Here is a 7,737-nt window from a genome sequence, read left to right as displayed (position 1 = left end):
AACATATCGGCTAGTACAAGAGTTAGGGGGTTGTAGCTCCCTTCCCAAAGAAGCTGGAGAACGAGAGAATGTTGTAACTTTCTGCAAGTAGAACCCTGCGTATTGGTATAAGTCTGCACCAGTACAAAATTGTAAATAGATTTTCTTATTATTAAAAGAAGACAGAGACGACATCAGCAGGTGGTTTTCACCCACATTGGGTTTCCACCTTATATCTTGGTGATCATGTGTGTTGCTTATGTGTGATGCTTTATTCTACTTTTACTGCACTATCTAATAAGTCTCTGATATACTGGTTAAAGTTCAATGCATGATAAATTGGGCAAATCAAAAGTTCTCTGCATATACGCTAGTTGCCTTAAGTACAGTCACGTATACATGCTAGTTCACTTAGCTAAAGTAGCGTATACAAATATATTTGGAAAATTAAATTATTGATCTGATAATACTGATTCACCCCCCTCTCAGTATTATTTCCAACACATGGGACCAAAGAGGGGGTGTAGACCAGGAAGGATGAGCAGGGGGTCCCTAAGAAGATATAGTTGTGGTTTGGTTGGGGTTATAAAATGCATGGGATGGCCCTTACATACCCTGCTAGTATGGTCTAGGCCCAGGAGGTCTCCTTTGGTTGATGTAGCAAAGATGCTCAGTGACCCCTTCAGCTCCTTGATATACAACTTTGAGTCTAGGTAAAGAAGGGCACTTGTCTGTGGAGTGGTTTTCTTCACAGACTGAGCAAATCTTAATACAGTTTAATGGACATTCGTTCCTAGGATGTCTCTTAGTTCATCTAGGACAAAATATGGCCAAGGCTCTCTCTGCTTCCTCTTTCTTCCTTTCGATGTTCATTGTGTCCAGTTGCAAGGCAAGGGTTTGCATCATGTCACTTTTGAAATCTCCAGCATATTTCCAATTTCACCTTTGATTGATAAGTTAGAAGATGATGTACTGGCCATAGGTTGAATACCCCTACCCTTCTTGCTGGCTGCTCTAGAATGGTTTCTAAAGACAATCTTAATATCCTCATAGTGTAATTGGTAGACATCTCCTCCTGCTATCATATTTAAGGTATCCAGAAGATCTTCCCTTACTCCTCTAAGTAAGACCAACTTGAGTGACTCACGGTCAAGTGTGCACCTGGCCCTTTTGTAACTTAGCTGGAATATTTCTTCATAGTCTTCTAGGGATTCATCTTAGCCTATGGTCATCCTAAAAATCTCTTCTTTAGTGTCCTTTGACCTACAGTAGTCCCTATATTTTTTGTTAAAAGTCTGCTGCATTTGAGCCCAAGTTGTGATGTTATCTCCAGGTAAACCCATGAACTAGCGTAATGCTGCATCCTTGAGGGTAGATGGGAATTATTTTAACTTTTTCTCATCATATGTATAGCCATAGGTTCAACATATAACGGAAATTTCAAATAGGAAAGTGTCAGGGTCCTCTGTGGTCAGGCCATGGAAATGAGGTAGAGTAGAGGGGCTTATATTCTTCATCTTAGTGTCCCCATTGGTTTCCCTGATTGGGAAGGCACTCTCAATTCTCTCTCTATCTCTCTTGTCATTTTGGTTTCCATCCATTGGTTCAGTAGGAATGGGTTCTTCCTCTTCTTCTTCTTTTGTAGGTTCCTCACATAGGTAAGTTTTCTCACCTAAAGGGTCATCCAATTCACCGCCACTGAAGAAGAGAGAAGGTTGCATGTTGGATGCAGTGAGGGTATTTGACAAGAATTTTCCTAAATTGTCCCTAATCCTACAAGGCATGAAAAGCAATGTTTTTGGGTTGGTTTTTGTAAGATTTTGTAAAAGCTATAAAGTACTTGCAAAATGGAAAGGAAAGCAGATAATGACAACTGAAAGAAAGAAAGAAGCTAGATTACTTTTGCAGAAATAAACTAATGGAAGAAAGTTGAAGACTAGAAGTAGAAGAAAAGAAAGTTTGGAGACTAGAAATAGAAGAAAGTAGTAATTACTTCTACTTAGACACCTCCCCAGCAACGGTGCCAAAAAGTGATGAGCCTAGATATTGTAGAAAGAATGCTGCAACTCCCAGGGCTACCAACTTTACTTATCAACCCGGGGTTCATAGAAACTTGGAGGTGACAGTGCTATATGCACTAGTAGAAGTGAAGGTCCTTCCTATTGCCACTATTTATCTAGCAAGAGACCTCAGGGGTTCCAAGCCAAACTTCTATAGGGTCGGAAGAAGCTTAATTCTTTGATGGAAGGAGAGTAAACCTATTCTAAGAGAGAGCTACTCTACTGTAATAATGAAGAAAATAAATTGTAATTCTAACTCACACCAGACCCTAGCTAACCTAATTCAACAACTATGCTAAGCAGAATTACTAGAACAACACTAATCTAATGCTAATTATCTAAGTTACAGAATTAAAAGCATCAAAACTAGACTAAGGGGTAAGCAAAGGAAACTAAGCTAAGTCTGTGTTTAAGCAGAAGAGCAGTCAGAGGACGAAATTGGCGAAAGAAGGACATGAGGGAGCAACAATGCATGAGAACCATTGGATCAGTCGGGTGAAAGGCAAATGAGCAGCTGATATCGGATCGCAGGAGGGTACATACATAAATGGGCGAACATGGTTAACTAACAGGATGAACGGTGGAGATTATATTGCGGCAGTTGATTGAATAGATGAATGGATAGGGTTAACCGGAGATGGACGAATGAGATTATATCGCAGAGGCTACATCAAGAGATGGACGAACATGATTAATCGACAGATGGATGGTGGAGATTAGATCGCGCACAAAAGAAATGTGCAGAAATGGTATCAAGTTTGTGGAGGTGGTAAGTTGTATATCGCGTGCCCTCAAAGCTGTAAGTTGTTTTCTAAAATTTTGCACGATTAGCCTAACTAGGTGACACGTAGCATGGAGAAACCACTCTCACCGCGTGCCCTTGTGTGGATAACGATTGTACAGAAATCCATGAAATATTCGTCGGATTTGGCGAGGCAGATCAATGGTGGAGATTAGACTGATCTAGTTGGCGAGTGAGTGCACAATAACCGTCGGATCTAACGAGGCAGATCGACAGTGGGGATTTAAAGTGCAAAAAGTTAGCGTTAAAAGTGAATCGGGCGGTGATTGGGAAGGTTTGTTGGTGATCGGATGGCGAGGAAGAAATGTACGAGGAACATGATGGAGGCAGTTTCAAATGAAAATGTCAGAGAAAACCAGTGCGGGTGAAAGAATAGCTGCATTAAACAACGAACTCCATAGCCCATGCGAGAACCAGAGACTATGTTTTTGGGGTTGCTGAAGGGTCCCTTCCTTAAGTCATGGTCCCAGAGGGAGGAGATGAGGCCGAGACACCTGTGCATAATCTGATAGTGATCTTTTCTCTTTAACTAACTTGTGAGCTGAAAGAAGGCATAAATGAAAGTAAAGTGAAGCACAATGCAGATGAACAGAACTGAAAAGCTACTTCAGCAAATAACCAATGAAAAACCATGAATCTATTTAAACAAATGAACAAGTAAACAAAAAATCTATTAAAGCAGGTAAACAGAACCAGAAAGCTACTTAAACAAATGAACAAAACAAAACTCTATGCTAGCATAAATGTACAGTAGAGAGGAGTTGTGGCTGCATGGTTCGTGCCCTAACTCAAGAGCTTCAGACCTCAAAGTTAACTCAGAGCTAGCTTAAAAATAACTCATTACTATTATAAACCATGGATTACAGAACAAATTGTCACAAGTCTCTTGCAGCTCAGAAATAAAACAAAGTTTTTACAAATGAAGTCTGAATCCTAATGAAGTCCTAAGCCTCTCTATTTATACATCTGAAGTCTCTAACGACTTCCTTCTCATTAGGGAGGCTTGACTCCCAACTTAAGATAAATTGTTTTCTGTCCTTTTCACATGCTTGGCTGTCTTTTAGTATTCAAAGTGATGGCTGTGTGCACTCCGAGCTGATGGTGGAATATTCGAATGGAGGGGTAGTAAATAAGGGGGATTTACCTCCTATAGTTACTCTCCCTTGTCCCATTCGAGTCTTTTCCAAAGTCTTTTTCATAGTTCTTTGCTTTTATCTTTTATACCTGCATTTTCCCTTGATTTTACCCCTTTATTCCTGCATTACATGCACATTCGACCACAAAGCCAAATATCCAACTCTAACTCATTTCATAAAAAAAATATAATAAAAAGTATGAAATAAGTTGTGAGAATAGTTGGTTTGAATAAGCTAGGAGGTGAATTAAGGCCAATTAAGGCCCATATAATTACTCAATAATGAGGCTCATCACCCATCATTGCATCTTCAATGTTGACATGTTCAGTTTCACAATTAGTTATGGGATTGAAAACACAATCATCATTTTCAAGAGAAATACCTTCATCATCTTTGCCCTCATTCAAACTGTACTTCATTTCTAAAATATCCCACAAAACTTTTTCATTTTGAATCTTACCATATTCATGTAGTATGTTGAACATGATGTTTTCATCTAATGTAGATGTTATAAGATGTAATGTTGATGCATCTCCACTATCATAGTTTAAATTGATAACATCTTTAACATAATTCAATAAATTTACCTTCCATAATGTTGTTTTCACTTCAGTTTCCCAACACTCATAATTCATACCTGAAAAAGAGGGTAGATCCAATATTAACCTCTTAACGATTTCATCAAATTATAGATCTGCATCATGATCCTTGACTTGATTAGCTATAATTCCATTAGCATCGACTGGAAAGTCTTCACTAAATTCAGAAAAACAATATATTGCATTTGTCCCTTGATGCTTTATCCTTAGTTTTCTTTGAGACTCTTTCAGTCTCCTTTTTTGACCCATTTCTCTTTCTATTTTCTCCTTTGCATCGAGTGTGCAAGAACACTTCGATCAGGAGAAGTCTGCTTCCCACTCCACTACAAATTTTTGCAACCACAGATACTACAGAAATTAAATAGGGATGAAGTCAAGCAATAAAACAAGTTTGTAGCTCCATCTCAAACAAAATACCAACCTTTGCTTTAATAAAATGAAAGCTATTGCAAATAATAGAGGTTGGTTCGTTATCAGATCTAGATCTGGATCCTTTCCCTCTCAACCCAGTCTTTCGGCATAAAGTGAAACCTCCACAACAGTTGCTTCCACTGACAAGATTTAAAAAAAAATACAACCTAATCCCACTGGGAAAACAATAAATCCTATTGGTTGGCACGGTCGGTTCTTCTTCCAAAGAACGCAGCTCTTCTCCAGGTGCACTGTAAAATAGCATGAGAGATGAGGAGAGGGTCTCAGCTCAAGGGAAACCCACTCACTCAAACAATATGACAGACACCACGACTAAAAAAGTTCTTTTTGATATAGATTTAAATAGGAATGCAACAAATTATAGATATAACCATACATATAGAGATGCAATAGAAATAATACTTCATTTCATTAGTATAAAATATTGAAATATGCTTACAAACAACAATGGAAATAAACTAGCTAGGGTGATGGTAGCTTATCTCTTAAAAGAGATGTGGTGGCTACATGCCTCTGAACTGTGTTATAATGAGGCTCAAAGGCCTATTTATTGTTGAGAAACAATGGAAAACCCTAAACATCCAAAAACCTAACCCTAGAAGATGAAATTCCAAACTGTGGGCCCCGTTTGGGTAAATTGGTACATCAACTTCTCGGGGTCGTAACTTTGGCATACAATCTTCGTTTGACGTGCACAATATGTCATTAGAAATATCTATGCGAGAACTACAACTTTGGGAAGAGAAACATCAGGCCATGGACCCATGTTGCTCCTAGTTTTCCAAAAAGAAGGTCGTTTAGGGCCTCAAAATGGCTCCGGAAGTTCAGGACCCGAGAAAATGCTAAAAATAGAAATTGTGCTACAATTAAGGAAACTAAAAAACTGAAAGAAACAATGGTGGGGGTCCAAGTGGAATTGGTAGGTGGCCACCAATATCCACCTGGATCATTCCTCCCCCCTTAGGAAGCAATGGTCCCCATTGTGTTGAGTTCCTCCATGAGATGAGGAAACTTCTGCTGAACTTGGTCCCTGGTGAGCCACTTGCCCTAGTGAAGGAATTGGCCTGCTTTGACAACTCGATACAGTTGGATATTCTGCTGGCGAGTGTGCTTGATCTGTGTGTCCATGATTCGATCAGTTGCAACTTGTTCCATGCAATCTAGATTTAACTCCGTGGCTATGAGTTGTTTTTCAATGTCGAATCTGTCTAGTAAGGGTGGATAGTATGGCTGAAGGTGGTCCACATTGAACACTAGGTGTAGTGTTATGAAACCAGCTCAAGAAAAGATAGAAAAGATAGATCAACGCCTTAGAATTCAGCCTCTTCGAGGGGGAAACCTCCTTTACATTACATAAATGAACAATTCTTGGATGATACAAATGACAAAACCTCCTTTCTATATATAGGAGTCTAAGGAGTCACAATATAATCCAGCCGACCTAACAATAATAATATAAAGCCACAAAATAACAATAGGGGATTCTATGGGGCACAGAAATAACAATATGGGGGTAATAGGGGCACAACAATATAAATAAGGGGTATAACTACAATAGTAATGGGGTAATCACTAGTATTATAGGGACCCAACATGCCCCTCTCCTTCAAAAAAGTGTTGTCCTCAACGCTTGAGTAGTTCTGGATACTTCTGCATAAAATTCTCATCCTCCCATGTGGAATCTTCAGCGGATAAGTTCTTCCACTTGATAAGATACTCTGAAATTGATCGATTTCGTAGCTGTCGAGTTCTTGTTTCTGTGACTGCTTCCGGTTCCAATATAATTTTTCCTTCCTCGTCAAGTTCTGGCAATATTGTTTGAATTGGGAGCTTGTCACCTATAACCTTCTTTAAACATGAAACATGGAAAACTGGGTGCAATCGAGAAGCTGCAGGAAGCTCCAATTTGTATGCCATAGTACCAATCTTTTGCAACACCTTGTACGGACCATAATACTTTGGTGATAATTTATTATCCTTCTTAGCTTGCTTTAGGGACATTTGCTTATATGGTTGTAGCCGTAGGAATACCCAATCACCTACATCAAAACTTCTTTCACTGCGATGTTGATCTGCCTGTTGTTTCATTCTATTTTGTGCCAACACGAGGTTATCCTTTAAGAGTTGGAGGACTTGTTGTTGATGTTCGATGTGATGTTCCACTGCCTGAACCTTAGAATTTTCTCTTAAATATGATGTGATGGATGGTGGTTGATACCCATAAAGTGCCATAAATGGGGTCATTTTTGTTGCTGTATGGAAGGAAGTGTTATACCACCATTCAGCCAGAGGCAACCATTTGACCCATTGTGTCTGTTTATCAGATACAAAGCAACGAAGATATCCTTCCAAACATTTGTTTACTATCTCAGTTTGCCCATCAGATTGAGGATGATAAGATGAGCTATGAGCTAACTGAGTACCAAGACAAGAAAATAATTCTGTCCAAAAATTTCCAGTGAAAATGGGATCTCTGTCACTTACAATAATCTTTGGGTTTCCATGTAGCTTTTGAACTGTTTCCATAAATGCAGTAGAAACTGTACTGGCTTTAAATGGATGTGATAATGCACAAAAGTGTGCATACTTGGTAAGTCTGTCAACTACCACCATGATGACACTCTTTCCCTCAGACTTGGGTAAACCTGTGATAAAATCCATTGAAACCTCCTCCCAACGTTGGCTTGGAATGGATAAAGGTTGTAATAGACCCGGTGTCTTAATTGTTT

Source organism: Pinus tabuliformis, chromosome 4_2 (assembly GCF_031772625.1).
Source record: "Pinus tabuliformis cultivar Carrire ecotype Pingquan chromosome 4_2, CPIR1, whole genome shotgun sequence".
Classification (NCBI taxonomy): Eukaryota; Viridiplantae; Streptophyta; class Pinopsida; order Pinales; family Pinaceae; genus Pinus; species Pinus tabuliformis.
The sequence above is the reverse complement of the archived record's forward strand: the minus strand, read 5'-3'. Positions refer to the sequence as shown.